Here is a 15,862-nt window from a genome sequence, read left to right on the forward strand (position 1 = left end):
GCCCCACTGGGAGCCTGGCAGAGGTCGGCCTCTCCCCGTGAAGGAATCGTGTCGCCCTGTCAGTGCGGCTCTCGCCAGGGGGCAGCAGCCCCTGTGGTCTCCGTGAGCGCCAGGCAGGGGACCCTGTGCCGGGGGACAGGGCCACGCCCCACGCCACGGGCTGGCTCCTTGCCGAGGCCACCGCGATGGTGACTGCCCTTGCTGGCGCCCCCAGGCTCCGATGCCAGGGTCCGACTTGGGGAGGGGGCCGCAGGGCCTTTGACCACAAGGCACGGACACACGCCGAGCAGGCCGCCGTTTGCTTTGCCCGTTTCCTTGCACGTTGGCCCCCAGGAGCCCGCCTGCCTCGGCCTCGCCGATACCCTGGGCGAGCCCGCGCCCATGGTTCGGTCGGCTAGGGCCCCGGTTCTCGGTGGGACACGCACCGCGCCGCCTAGCCTTGCCCCGCATTTTGACAGATAGGACGGGATGCAGCAGCTGTTGTGCTGTGGCTGCCTCAGAGTGTGCTGCGTTAGCTTCTGCCCTGCAGCCTGTGTGGCGCTTGTGCTTTGGGACCAGGTCAGAGTCAGGAGGATGTGTTGGCTCTAGGCTCGGCGGGAATTGGTGTGTACTGAGGAGGACTGCACCTTCAGCATGCCAAAGTGTGCCTCAGCTCTAGTGTCCGGGGGCATTCCCAGGTCAGGGGAGGGTTCCGGTAAAGCCTCTGGCCTTATGTCCAGAATGGCAAAGCTTCGTTCCCAGGACCGTTCTCGGGGTGCCTGTGTGTGGCACCCTGGTCCCTCTCCTGTTCCCTCTCCTATCCCCTGTGTTCTTAAGGAAGGGTGCTCTGTGGTCATGTGCCTCTGGCTATTAGGTGGGGCCCTGGACAAAGAGTTGTCAGCAGCAAGGCCTTTATTGGAAACCTTATCTCCTCCGGCACAGGCGCTTACTTGTTGAGGCAAACGTGTGACCCAGGCGTCATATGATGGATTCGGATACAGGGGTCTTACGTCCCCAAGGTGGATTGGAGATGCCTCTACAATGTTCTCACTGTGGGTCAGGGGTCGGAGAACCCCCAGGTCAGGCACAGGGCCATAGCCCCATGGGGAGCGTGGCAGAGGGCTGTCTCCCCCTGTGAAGGAGATGTGTTCTCCTATCAGTGTGCCTCTCGCCTGTGGTGCTGCCACCCTTGTGCCCTTGTTGAGGGCCACGCTGGAGTTTCTCGGCCTTGCAAGCCATCTCAAATGTGCTCGAATTGATAATGAATCTCTCTAAAAAAAGATTAGGTAATTATCTGGTTCCCACTTCGTAAAGTATTAAAAGTTCTTTTTCTCACAACCTTTTGTCCTAATTGCACGTACCTATGTTAGCCAGGACGGTAGTTCTGGCTCAGCTCCTTTTTCTGTGTGTACAAGCCAAAAATGGAAACTTACCCTTCTTCTTGTCTGGGAGTAGGTCGATAAATTTGTAATCCCTTGACTCACTCCTTTGTTTCTGTGCTGTAGGTGGAGTGGACCTTGGGCTAAGTGGTTTTGGGGTGATGAATCGGTCAGGCTACTACACTTGACATCTCTTGAATGTTTCTGGTTCTACACACAATGTGACAACTTGGAACTGTATGGTAGGCTTAGGGCTAAAGTCATGACCTTATGCCGTCTGTCAGCCTGTAGAGCAATGGCAATAACTTGAGAGGATTGATCCAGACTCACTCCATGGGCTTGCCCGACTCTAGTGTCCCCATGTTTTTCCCCACTGTTGCATTTTTCCAGAAATCATTTAGCCTTTCATGAGTCTTCCAAAGCATGGCTACAGGGGATGTCTTCAGGTTATATATGTATCAATCAGAAGTCCCTGATCTTTGCATTGTCCTTGCATCTCTGTTCCTGGGGAATGGCAGTCAATGGTGTTGTTCTTCATGCCTTGAAGATGAGCTCAATAAAAATGAACATCGTGCTGTGTTTGTTCCATGTGTCTCTGTAACCTTACCTTGGAGATCTTGCCTCCTCGTGCTGGGATCTGGTCAGGTGAAAGTGTTACTCCAAGAAGGACCATTGGATCATGGGTAGATGTGGCGGAGACTTCTCTTTTGGGAGTCTATTAGCAGGACGGGTACCAAGGGCTCTCCCAGGTGATTCAGTGCCCCAGCTATACCAGTAGCTTGGAGACGATCCACCTCTCCTTGTGAAGGAAATGTGTTCTACTATCATTGTGCCTCCTCACCTGTGGGAATGCAGTCCTTGAGCTCTGTGTGGGCCATGCTAATGTTACTTCTTGGCAGGACAGGGCCCACATTCCATGCCACAGGCTTGATCCCTGCAAAGACCAAAGTGTTGATGGCTGTCCTAGCTGAAAGATCCTGCCCCCAAAATGGTAGTCCATTCTGAGGGGAGTGCTCATGGTACCTGCAGTTTAGGCATGATCAGGCTTCCATGGACCAGGCAGCTAAGGGTTTTCGCTTTTCCATCCAGGTTTGGGCTCCTAAGCTTGCTGGCTATGGCCATGTCAGTTCCCTTTGTGGAATGCTCCCTGGGTTCAGTCCAGTTTTACACTGACTTTTGGTTAGGCAAATGTAGTGGTTTGGGGCTTTTTCCCACCACAGAGGGTATTTTGAAGCCTGCATATTTTCTGAAAGAGGTTCCTGAAAGTGTTTGTCATCTTGGTGGTTACATGGACGTAGGATTTACATTACAGTGTTGTTGTCAATAGTGATTCAATTGGACTTTATGTCTTTGGGCACTGCAAAATAGGGTCATAAATATTTACAAATATGAGATCTTGACTGATATACCCCTTATCTATGGTACATAATCTTTGCTCCTCTCTTGTTATAGTATTTGTTTTAAATTCTAGTTTGTCTGGTATAGGTATGGCTACTATGGCTTTCTTTGGACATTCATTAGTATGATAGATGATTCTCTATCCCTTCACTTTCAATCTGCAGGTGTCTTCAGGTCTAAAATGAGTCTCTAGAAGTTAGCATATAGATGGATCTTGTCTTTGTATCCATTCTGAAATCCTGTAACTTTTGATTATAGCATTTATTCTATTTAAATCCAGAATGATTATTGACAGATGAAGTTAGTGCCATTGTGTTGCCCATAAAGTTGTTACTCGTGTTGTTCTCTGGACCTTTGTTATTCTTGTTGCTTTGTTTTGGTGGTGGTGGTTGTTTCTCCACTAAGACTCCTCCTTAAAATTTCTTGCATAGTGGTCACAAACTCCTTTAATTTTTATTTGACTAGGAAATATTTTATCTCTCTTATTCTGATTAACAGCCTTGCTACGTGAGGAATACATGGCTGCATAATTTAACTATTCAGTACATTGAATATTTCCTGCCACTCCCTTCTGGCCTGCCAATTTCAGTGTTGCTAACCTTATATGTCTACGCCTAGAAGTTGAGGGCATTTTGTCTATAGCTACTCTCAGAATTCTCTTTATCTTTGTATTTTTCAAGTTTATCTATGATGTATCATGGTGTTGATCTGTTTCTCTGTGACCCTTGGACTTGAATGCCTGTATCGTTCCTTAGATTAGGGAAGTTCTCAGGCATATTTTGTTCAACGAAACTTCTGCCCCTTTTTCCCCATTCTTATCGTGGGACTTCTATGATATGGATACTGTTTCTTTTCATGGAATCAACTACTTCTCTAATTCTCCCTTTGTGATGTAATAATTTCCATTCCCTCTTTCATCAGCTTCATTATCTTCCATAATTTTATCTTCCATGTCACCTACTCTGTCTCTTCCTTCTTCAGTCTTTATTGCCACTTTATTCAGTTAGTTTTGAAGCTCAGGTTTAGGAATTTTCATTTCTTCCTGACTGGATCTTAGATCTTTCATACCTGCAGCAGTGATTCTCTGGTGCCCTCTATGCTTTTTTTCAAGCCCAACTAGTAGTGTTATGACTGTTATACTAAGTATACTTTAGATATGGGGCACCTTGGTGGCTCAGTTGGTTAAGTGTCTGATTTCAGCTCAGGTCATGAACTTGTGGTTCATGTGTTCGAGGCCTACATCAGGCTCTCTGCTTACAACTCAGAGCCTGGATCCTGCTTCAGAGTCTTTGTCTTCCTCTGTCTCTCTGTCCCTCCCTCACTCGTACTCTGTCTCTCTCTCTCTCTCAAAACTAAACATTTTTTAAATAAATTAAATAAATAAATTCTTTTCAGATATATTGCTTATATCTGATTTGAGCAAGTCCCTGGCTGTGTTTTTTCTTGACCTTTCATTTGGGGGAGGATTTCTCTGTCATGATCTTGGAAAAATTTCTGTTTTCTACATGTTTTTAACGCATGTTATGTTTCCTGCAGTCGATAGTACTGCTGTATTAAAAATGGCTTGTATACTGTCCAGTGCCTGGCAATTCAGGAAGTGTTGGTGATGTATGCTGTGTTCACTATGCTGTTGTGTTTTGGCTGCTCTTTCCCACTAGTCAGTCCTCTGCAGAGATCCTCTTTCTTTGCAGTGGTAGGGTTCAACATTCCAATCTTAACAGACACAGCAAGACATGGACCCACTCTCCGCCTCCAGATGAGAGCCCTGCCGCATTGTGGTTGGCATTGTTCTGTCTCAGAAAATCAGTTGCATGGCCACACAGCTACCTAGAGTTTACAGCAAAACAGTTAAAAGCTGCAGCCACTATCTTCCCTCTGCACACACCTATGTCTCCCGTGGTTGAATAGTCACTTAAAGGCACCAGTCAAGTTGTTTGTCCTTGGAGAGGCATTATACCCTCTTTCACATGCAATCCAGGAAGGGTAACTTTCTCTCCCAGTTTCACCAAGGGGATCTTCACATCATACTGTCTGCTATCTGCTCCTGGGGGAAGCCAGGAGTACCACCACCAGTCTGGATATACTCTAGCAAATGGTACAGACTTCCAAGAATTCAGAATTTTAGTTTCACTATTTGTAAAAACTGGTAATAGTAAATTTCTCACTACCCACACCCCCATCAGTGGTTTTGGGAGGAGTGATTTTCTTGTACAAAACCAATGCACTGCTCTCTCTCACCCTGTTTCCTCCTCCTGTTTGCAAAAGTGACTCCTTACCCTCTGCAGCAGCACTCCTCACTTCTTCTGTGTACCATGTACCTGCCACATTCTCTCTCTGAAATTATGCAGAATGTTCTCTTAATCCTCAAATAGATTTCATAGTTGTCCAATATGATTTGATTCTGATGTAGTTGTGTTCAAGTTATGAGACTAGCCTTGGGTCCCACAACTACACTACCATCTTCTGCACTGTGATTTTATAATGTTTTTACATTATTTTCTTGTTTTTCAAGATTGGATAAAATATATTGATTCATCCTAAGTTCACTTAATATACTCCTCTTATATCAAGACATAATGAGCCTATCCTATGAGATGTTTATATAATTTTCACCTGTAAAGTTTCTCTTTTTCTACAATTCTTATTACTTATGTGACGTTGACTTAATTATTTTGTTCTGCATAATTTTTTAAATGAACATACCATGTGAACATGTTTATCATCACTAATTTTAAATAATTCTCACACAACTAAATACTTGTTTTAATCTTTTATTTGTATCTGTTTATTTTAGTTTCTCATTCCATTTATACTGTGATGCATTAATAATCTAGTGAATTATTCATGCTGTCTGCTGTTTTTATTTCCACAAGTTTGCTCTTTTCTTCTTAATATAATGTTTGAAACTATCCTAGAATAATAACTAATTACGTTAAATTTAAGTTTATTTAAATTTGGGGCGCCTGGGTGGCTCAGTTGGTTGAGCATCCGACTTTGGCTCAGGTCATAATCTCACAGATCGTGGATTCGAGACCTCAGAAAGATCTCTCTCTCTCATTATTCATCTTTCTGATAGAGAGAGAGAGAGAGAGAGAGGCAGTGTGAGCACGGGAGGGCCAGAGAGAGAGAGGGAGACATAGAATCTGAAAAAGACTCCAGGCTCAGAGCTGGCTATCAGCACACAGCCCGACACAGGGCTTGAATCCCCGATCCGTGAGGTTATGACCTGAGCCGAAGTCGGACACTCAACTGACTGAGCCACCCAGGCACCCAAATTTAAAATTTAGGTGCACAGTGAATCTTACCATCTTTGGAAATGTTGACAAATTAATATTAATTATATATATAAATATATAAATATAATATATATATATATTTGCTTTATTACTATATAGTTCAAAGTGGATAGAGATGAGTTTCATTTGAAAAAGTTTATCCCATGAGATATGACATGAAGAAGATATGGCACTTCAGGCATAGTTATGACAAAACATCCTAAAGAGCCATTGGTAATTCTCACATCAGTAACCATTTTGTCCTGAAAATGCTGACATACCTCTCAGGGTATTGTAACACTCCAGTGACAATCTGCCTCTAGCTATTCTACTCACAATGTGGTCACCAGTGATTCTGGTCTTCATGATTAATTTAGTGTTGTTCAATGTCTCCTACTGTACTAAATTCCTGAATGCTCAGTGTCTGCGATGTATCTCATTATAATGGTCCCTTTTATAAATGTGCCTGGATAAATGATGGCTCCTCAAACTATTTTGTTGGAATATGAAAAAGTGAGAAACAAAAATTACTTTTATGACCTAAGGTCTAGTCCATGAATCATGCTAAGTGAAAATGTGGAAGAGAATTCTGTTTGGTCAGCAAATGTTATTTAAAAAAATTCAAAGTTATTAGTAAACAAACATGTTGGCATATTCTAGAGAAAATGAGTTGTAGAAAGGTCTATATAACCAATTGTGGGATGATATAACTACTCTTTGTGTAATTGATTCCCAGTGTCTACACATCTGTCATAAGTATACCTAGGGCAACTACCACATAAGTGATGAGTCCCATGAGAAATGTTTATGAGTACACTTTAACTATTCACATATTTGAGCTGCTGGAAACTTCTGAGTGATGTTCAGTGCCGTTAGTGAGATTAGATAGTCAACATCCAAATATATGTATTTTACATTTGATTTTCTATTAAGTGGAAGAATGTGTGTTTCAAGAGTAGGTACTCTATGATGAAACTTCACAGTTTATTTTAATTTGTTGGTCAACCCAAATAGTAGAATTGTAAGAGTTGTTTACACATTGTTTTCCTTGTTTTATTCTACAATTTAAGGAAGAAATGTCACATACTGTTGAGTGATGGCTTCAACTAAATGGTAGATAAAAATTTTTATATGAGAGACAGTTATATTTTAAATTCTTATATTCTTACATGAATTTCATTAGCAACTTTCAAATATCATCAATTGGTTTTAATATGTGTAGAGGAACATCCTAGGTATAATAAATCATCTCTCAGTGAGTGTACCAGGGAAATTTTGATACAAATATATTAGAAAAAATTATTGCTGTCCTACTGTGATCAAAATTGTGAGCATAATAATTATTGTCATCAGATGTTTCAATGAATATTCATTATGGTTATTCTTATAAATTTTTATAACTAAATATTCCATTAGGAAAATTTTATTTTGTAGCTTCTTTAATTCCCTATGTACTTTGTAGATAGAGTGTAGTATCTGATTTCCATGGAATCTCATCACTGCTGATTTTGAAGTGGTCCCTTATCTGGGAAGGGAAAAATCAATACGTTCCTGATGTTGACACCAAACGTGAAGCAAGTTTATATATCTCTGTTGTCTTATTATTTTTAAGTAATACAAAATTTAATTCCGTTACTGTATAGTTGATTAATACAAACTATTATTAGCATTAATAACTGTTGGGAAATGTGATGCTTCAGTCCTCTTTATTTTTCAGATTTTACGCTTCTGCTTTGAATAATCACAAATATCTGATAGGAATAATGAATTAGTATATTTTTACAGAAAGGTGCACAGTGAGTACTCCTGCCTAATTCAACTTTGATAAATAGTTCTAAATTATATATGATGTGCATCTTTCCATACTAAACTTTTTAACCACAGGCAAGTGTGGACCCAAAACTAGGTGTTTCACATATATGAGTTTATTCCTTCTCCTTGATGTGTGACATGAAAGAAAGTATTGGGAATAATTCTGCGACCCATCCTCAATGGCCTTTGTGAACTCTAACATCAGTAAGCCTTTTGTCCTAAAAATGCTGATATTCTTGTTAGGGAATCATAATACTCCAATAACAATAAGACTGGCTATGCTGGTCAGCCATGGGGCTGGCTTGGTAAGCATGTGTCAGGGTGATAGAATCCTGAATTCTTGTGTCTGTCACATATCTCATTCTATAGACCTATTTTATAAATATGCTCACATCAATAAAGTTTTAAAAAAAATTGATCTTGTTGAAATCTGAACAAAATGAATAACAAGTAACTTCTATGAGCTGAGCTCCAGAATAGGTACCATGAAAAGCAAAAACTGTGTAAAGAATTCAGTTGGTCAGGTAGTAGTACCAACAGAGTACTTGAAAGCTAATCTGACTGCATAGATTAAGCAACATTAATTGTACAATTGCCTATACATATCTAATTTTGGGTATAATGGTAAAATTTTATTTGCTTCACAGGTGCCATCCATATATTCATACTAAACAGACCACGGAGAACAAGTACATAAGTAATGATCTCAGTAGGATATGGTTTTGCCTACTTAACTCATTCATAATATTTCCTTAGATCTTACAATATTCTTAATAAGAAGCAGTCTATTGAGGTCAATTATATAGCTTAATTGAAGAACCTATGAGTCTTTTTGGCTTTTATCTCTTAACTAAAGCAAGCAATTGATAATTGTAAAGTTGTTTTTATTCATGAGAATGTTTTAGAGTGTTTTAATTTGATTGATTATACAGTCACAGGAAGTGGAATAGTTGTTTTCTACTATCATCCAGGAGACAATTTTCTAGACATTAAAGTGAAGGATTCAGGGGGCGCCTGGGTGGCTCAGTCGGTTGAGTGTCCGACTTCGACTCTGGTCATGATCTCACTGTTCGTGGGTTCGAGCCCTGCACCAGGCTCTGTGCTAACAGCACAGAGCCTAGAGCCTGTTTCAGATTCTGTGTCTCCCTCTCTCTGTCCTCCCCTGCTTATGCTGTCTCTCTCTCTCTCAGAAATAAATAAAAACATTAAAAAAATTAAAGTATTCAGATATATGCTACACAAAACATTTTAAAATCATGAAATGATTAATCCCCAGTTCTTGGTATTCGAGGCATATTTAATTTGGTAATATTTCTTCAGCTAATTTTATATGTATTTAAAGGTGGATTATAGATCCACAGCAGATATCATTGATAATGTGGGAAAACTGAGAGCTCCCGTAAGGTCAGGAACACAATAGGGATGTTCAATCTCACCGCTGTTGTTTAAGATAGTACTGGAAGTCCTAGTCTCAGCAATCAAACAATAAAAAGAAATAAAAAGTGTCCAAATTGGCAAGAAAGAAGTCAAACTTTCATTCTTCACAGATGACAGGATATTCTACATGGAAAACCCAAAGGACACCAGAAAAACCTGCTGGAACTGATATGTGAATTCAAAGAAGACACAGAATATAAATCCACATAGAGAAATCCATTGCATTTCTACACACCAATAATGAAGTAGCAGAAGGGGAAATCAAGGAATTTATCCCATTTACAATTGCACCAAAAACGCTAAGATACTTAGGAATAAACCAAGCAAAGAGGTAAAGCATCTGTATGCTGAAAACTATAGAAATATTATGAAAGGATTGAAGAAGAACTAAAGAAATGGAAACACATTCTGTTCTCAGGAATTGGAATAACAAATATTGCTAAAATATCTATACTACCCAAAGCAATGTACACATTTAATGCAATTCCTCTTAAAATAACACCAGCATTCTTCACAGCTGGAACAAAAAAGAAATCTTTTATTTTAATATTTTATTTATTTATTTATTTCTAGGAGAGAGAGAGACAGAGTGAGCAGGGGAGGGTCAGAGAGAGAGAGGGAGACAAAGACTCTAAAATAGGCTCCAGGCTCTGAGCTGGCAGCCAGCACAGAGCCCGATGCGGGGCTCGAACCCACGAACCGCAAGATCATGACCTAAGCTAAAGTCAGACACCTAACCGACTAAGCCACCCACGCGCCCCTTGAACAAAAAATAAATCTACAATTTGTATTGAAACAGAAAGGATTCCAAATAGCCAAAGTAATATTGAGCAAGAAAACTAAACCTGGAGGCATCACAATTCTAGAGGTAAACGATAAGCTGTAATCATCAAGACAGCAAGGTACTGTCACAAAAATAGACATATAGATCAAAGAACAGAATAGAGAACCCAGAAATGGACCCACAAGTATATGGCCAACTTCAACAAAACAAGAAAGAATATCCAGTGGAAAAAAGACAGTCTCTCCAACAAATGGTCCTGGGAAAACTGGACAATGACATGAAGAAGAATGAAACTGGACCACTTTCTTACACCATAAACAAAAATTAACTCAAAATGGATGAAAGAGCAAAATGTAAGATAGGAAACCATCAAAATCCTAGAGGAGAAAAGACGCAGCAACCTCTTTGATCTCAGCCACAGCAACATCTTACTAGTAGTCATGTCTTCAACGGCAAGGAAACCAAAACCAAAAAATCAACAATAGGACTTCATAAAATTAAAAACCTCTATGCAACAAAGGAAACAATCAGCAAAACTAAAAGCCACTTCGATGAAATGGGAGAAGGTATTTGCAAGTGACCTATCAGATACAGGGTTAGTATCCAAAATCTGTAAAGAACTTATCACACTTATCAACCCCAAAACCCCCAAAGAACCCAGCAACGTAATGGGCAGAAGACATGAATAGACACTTTTCCAAAGAACACATTCAGATAGCTAACAAACACATGAAAACATGTCCAATATCACTCATCATCATGGAAATACAAATCAAAACCACAATGAGATACCACCTCACCCCTGTCAGAATGACTAAAACTAACAATTTAGGAAAAAGCAGATGATGGTGAAGAGTCAGAGAAAGGGAAAATATTTTTCACTGTTGGTATTAAAATAATGTGGAGTTTCCTTAAAAAATTAAATGTAGAAGTACCCCCAGAGCACCTGTGTGGCTCAGTCAGTTAAGATTCTGACTCTTGGTTTCCTCTTAGGTCATCATCTCACAGTTCATAATATCAACCCCTGTTTCAGGCTCTGTACTGACAACAGGGAGCTTGCTTGTAATTCTCTCTTTCCTTCTCTCCCTGTTCCTCCCCTCCCATGAAAATAAATTTTAAAACATTCAAAAAATAGAACTACCATACAAACCAGCAACTGCACTACTACATATTTATGCCAAGGGTAAAAAATGTGAACTTCAAGGGGCCAATGCACCCCAATGTTTATAGCAGCTATATCAACAATAGCCAAATTATCAGAAAAGCTCAAATGTCCATCGACTGAAGGTGTGGTGTATGTATATAAATATAAAATGGAATATTGCTCAGTGACCAAAAAGAATGAAATATTGCCATTTCCAACAGGATGGATGGAACTAGATTATATTACGTTAAGTGAAAAAAGTCAGTCAGAAAAAGAAAAATATATTATTTCACTCATATGTGAAGTTTGAGAAATGCAGCAGATGAACAAAAGGGAAGGGAAGGAAAATAAGATAAAAACAGAGAGGGGGACAAACCATTAGAGACTCTTGAATACAGAGAACAAACTGAGGATTGCTGGAGGGGGTTGGGTAGTGGGATGTGATAAATGGGTGATGAGCATTAAGGAAGGCACTTGGGATAAGCACCGAGTGTTATATGCAAGTGATGAATCACTGAATTCTACTCCTGAAACCAATACTACATTACATGTTAACTAACCTGAAATTCAATTAAAAAAATAAAAGTAGATTATAGTTATAATAAATGATCCTAAGGGAAATAATTGGGGAAACTTTGACCTCGGAATCTTCTAACAAAAGATGATTTCTATGTTACTCTGCTTCAGGAGTGACTATAATTTTCTTGTCATGTAAGTTATCACATGCATTTATGTGGTTAATTCCTTGTAACATATTAATAGTAAACTTTCAATTAGTAAGTTTTTCTCTTCAATGCCCCAAATTTTTTAAACGTTTTTTTTAATATATATTTCTGAGAGAGAGAGAGAGAGACAGTGTGAGCAGAGGAGGGTCGGAGAGAGAGGGAGATACAGAAGCTGGAACAGGTTCCAGGCTCTGAGCTGGGTGTCAGCACAGAGCCGAATGCGGGGCTTGAACTCATGAACCATGAGATCATGACCTGAGCCAAAGTTGAACACTTAACTGACTGAGCCACCCAGGTGCCCCTTCAACTCCCCTAATATACCCTAAGCATTATAGGAGGGAAAGATATTGGAATTGCTGAAATTGTTCCTGCCACACCATTGGAATTGATTATGTTGTTACTTGTACAAATTTCCTCTTCTGGAAATTATCAGAATGCTGATTTCTATGGGTAATTTATAATACATTCATTTTTCATGGATCATTTTTATTTTTAAGGTTTGATTTATATTACCATTAGTTAATATTTAGTGTGATATTAGTTTAAGGTGTACAATATAGTTATTCAACACTTCTACACAACACCCAATGCTCATCACAGCAAGTGCACTCCTTTAAAATTGTTTAACTAATCCAGAATATAACTGGTTTTGCAAAAAGTCTATGAATCCAACCTATGTGAGGTTTAATAACTTGCTGATTCACCTGAGGTTTCTGTCTAATTTCTAATAATATCAGAATAAATCCTATTTGAGTAACCAATTAGAATATTTTATGTGCAGGTATATGATGAACCATCCAGTCTTTTCCATAGTTGATAAATTGACATGTATACTCATATTTCATATTTTTACTCTATTTCAACAGGTTAATGTGAACCAAAACCTCAGTTTCATATGAATAAAAAAATAGCTCCTTCCTCTTGAGATGTGACACGGAAGTATTGGGCTAATTCTACCATCTCATCCTCAAGAGCCAGTAAGAATTCTAATACCAATAAGCATTTTGTCCTGAAGATACTGACATTTCTCTCAATACACTGTAACACTCCTATAACATTATGACTCTAGCTGTGCTTATCAGCCGTGAAGCCAGATCATTACCTGTGATGACTGGCCTCTATGATTAAATACTATGGTTTAGTGTGTCTCAGGGTGAAATAACCTGGGGTGTTCAGTGTCTGTCACATGTGTCAAGGTCAAGAATTTTTTTCTTTCTTAGTTTATTGTCAAGTTGGTTTCCATATAACACCATTCCAACAAGTGCCCTCTTACATGCCTATCACCCCCCTTCCCCTCACCCACATCCTCATCAGCCCTCACTTTGTTCTCCGTATTCAAGAGTCTCTCATGGTTTGTCTCCCTCCCTCTCCAAAACGTTTTGTTTACTTCTGAGAGAGAGAGAGAGACAGAGACAGAGAGAGAGAGAAACAGCATGAGAAGGGGAGTGTCAGAGAGAGAGAGGGAGACATAGAATCCAAAGCAGTTTCCAGGCTCTGAGCTAGCTGCCAGCACAGAGCCCAATGCGGATCTTGAACCTACAAACTGCGAGACCATGTCAGAAGTCGAAGTCAGAGGCTTAACCGACTGAACCACCCAGGCGCCCCTAGTGTCAAGATTTTTTTAAGTGTGCCTGAATCAATTATTCTCATTGGAATCTGAACAAAATGAGTGACAAAGTCACTTCTGTGAACTGTCAAACACAAAAAACCATACTAAGCCAAAATGTGGAAGTGGTTCAGCTTGACCAACTGGTGTTACTAATAGACTATAGTAATTGAATTCTATCCTGATTACATATATTAAGGGTAATGAACTATACAGAGATCTATCAGTTTCTGATTTAGGAATAACATAGCAACTCATTGAGTGCCTGGCTAGCAACATTCATATATTCATAATAACCAGACACTAGAGACCAGACACTAGGGTTCTGATGTGGGAATCGAACCCACGAACCGTGAGATCATGACCTGAGTCAGACACTTAACCGACTGAGCCACCCAGGCGCCCCTCTTCCCCTACATTATTTTTGTTCTTTATTTAAGGAGTCAGGAATTAATTTCTGTCGTGTAGAGTATGTCCATTTGACCAGTATGAAGCTTTAATAATAGTATGAGGCTTAAATAATAATATAGTGATTCTTCAAGGATTCTGTTTATTTTTTTCCCAGAATTTTGCACTTTCTCAGTCTTTCTGCTGATGCCTCATATAGGAATTGGGCAAAAAGGTGATGGCAAGGTAATTTCTCACCAGTGTGGTAGAGAAGTTTGTTCCTTCAGAGAAGTGTGCTGACCCCAAAGTCCTTAGCAATGTATCTTTGTAAGCATCATCCTAGCTCCTTTAGTCAGATGTCATACTTATTCTGCCTATGTGAGTCCTGCATGTATTGCTGTGACCACAATGTGCAGTTAGGTATAGCATAACCCTGTGTGCCCTCTGAAAATGCCATGTTCCTGAGCTCAAGCAAGTGTTGTAAACGATTTTTAGACAACTGTTCTTTATTCTCCAATAATGACTTTTTGTAATTTCCTCCTCCCCAAATGACTGGATTATCTTTGAGTATAAAATAATTCTGTGTTTGAATTTACATAGATATATATGTATTTTTATAATTGAATTTTTCACTAGGCAACATTTCCTCAACTTTAAGCATGTGGAGATATTCTGGTTGCTCATTGAATTTTTCTAGCAGAAAATATTGGACAATACTTGCTCCGATAGAAGCTAGAAATTAACAAAATATCATTGGGATAACATCTTAGGAGAGCAATACATTAGCTTAGTCAATGAGAGTACATTATAGAACTTCCCATCTTGTGCCTCTGGCAGGCCAATGGACACCTTTACTTCTCATTTTCCTACACTTTTACTCTATTCCCACAGGGCAACATGGATAAAGCAGAGATTTCACATGAAAACATTTATTCATTACTCTTGAGATATGACATGAAGGAAATGCCCATCCTCAAGGGCCAGTAGGAATTCTTAATAATTCTCAGAAAGCATTTGTTCTGGGACTCCTGGGTGGCTTAGTCGGTTAAGCGTCTGACTTTCGCTTAGGTTATGATCTCGCGGTTTGTGGGTTCGAGCCCTGCGTCGGACTCTGTGCTGACTGCCAGCTTAGAGACTGGAGCCTGCTTCAGATTCTGTGTCTCCCTCTCTCTGGCCCTCCCCTGTTCACGCTGTCTCTCTCTCTCTCCCAGAAACAAATTTTAAAAAATACATTAAAAATTTAAAAAAAAAAAAAGCATTTGTTCCTAACATATTGAACTGTCTTTTAGGGATTATGTAATACTCTAACATAAGGTCCTTCTAAGATATTCACTTGGTAAATCTGGACATTTGATGTAGAGGCTGGTCACCATAACTCAATAGGGTTGATAAGTGTGTCTCGGAGTGATGAACATCACATTGCTCAATTTCTTTCATTTATTGAAGGTACACAGTATCCTATTTTACAAACGTGTGTGTATCAATGATGAGTATAATTGACCTCATTGAAAATTCTGAATAAAATGAGTTATGCAGTTGCATCTTTCAAACTGAGGTCCAGCACAAATAGTCATCATAAACAAAATATGTACAAGGGGAATATCTGTGTTTTCATTTCTGTGGTATGAGCAAGAACTGTAATATTCCAAAGCTAAGCTGTTTGCATGCATTGAATTATATACTGGTCTATATATATCCAATTTGGGGGTGAAACGGAATCTTTGAGTGCTTAGCTGGTAGACTAAATACACTCGTAGTAAAGAGACCCTAGAGAACTAACACATGAGTTTTGGGAATCTGAGAAATGGTTGTGCTTACACATGAGCCATTTACACATTTATCTGAGCTGCTTATTTTCTGTGATGATTGGTTCCTTGAGGGCAGTTAGATGGTCAAAATCTAAAGAGATTATGGATTTTTGCTTTTCTTTTCTCTA

The 15,862-nt window shown here is 39.6% G+C and overlaps 1 non-coding gene across 1 annotated transcript; it reads left to right on the top strand.

Moving 5' to 3' along the window:
• The first annotated feature begins 15,403 nt into the window (after window positions 1-15,403).
• On the top strand, window positions 15,404-15,485 carry LOC144237524 (small nucleolar RNA SNORD116). Its single transcript, XR_013336878.1, has one exon. It is a non-coding gene; the product is annotated as a small nucleolar RNA SNORD116 (small nucleolar RNA).
• The last annotated feature ends 377 nt before the right edge of the window (window positions 15,486-15,862 follow it).

The sequence above is a fragment of the Crocuta crocuta genome, unplaced genomic scaffold, assembly GCF_008692635.1.
Source record: "Crocuta crocuta isolate KB4526 unplaced genomic scaffold, BGI_CrCroc_1.0 scaffold627, whole genome shotgun sequence".
In the NCBI taxonomy this organism is placed as follows: Eukaryota; Metazoa; Chordata; class Mammalia; order Carnivora; family Hyaenidae; genus Crocuta; species Crocuta crocuta.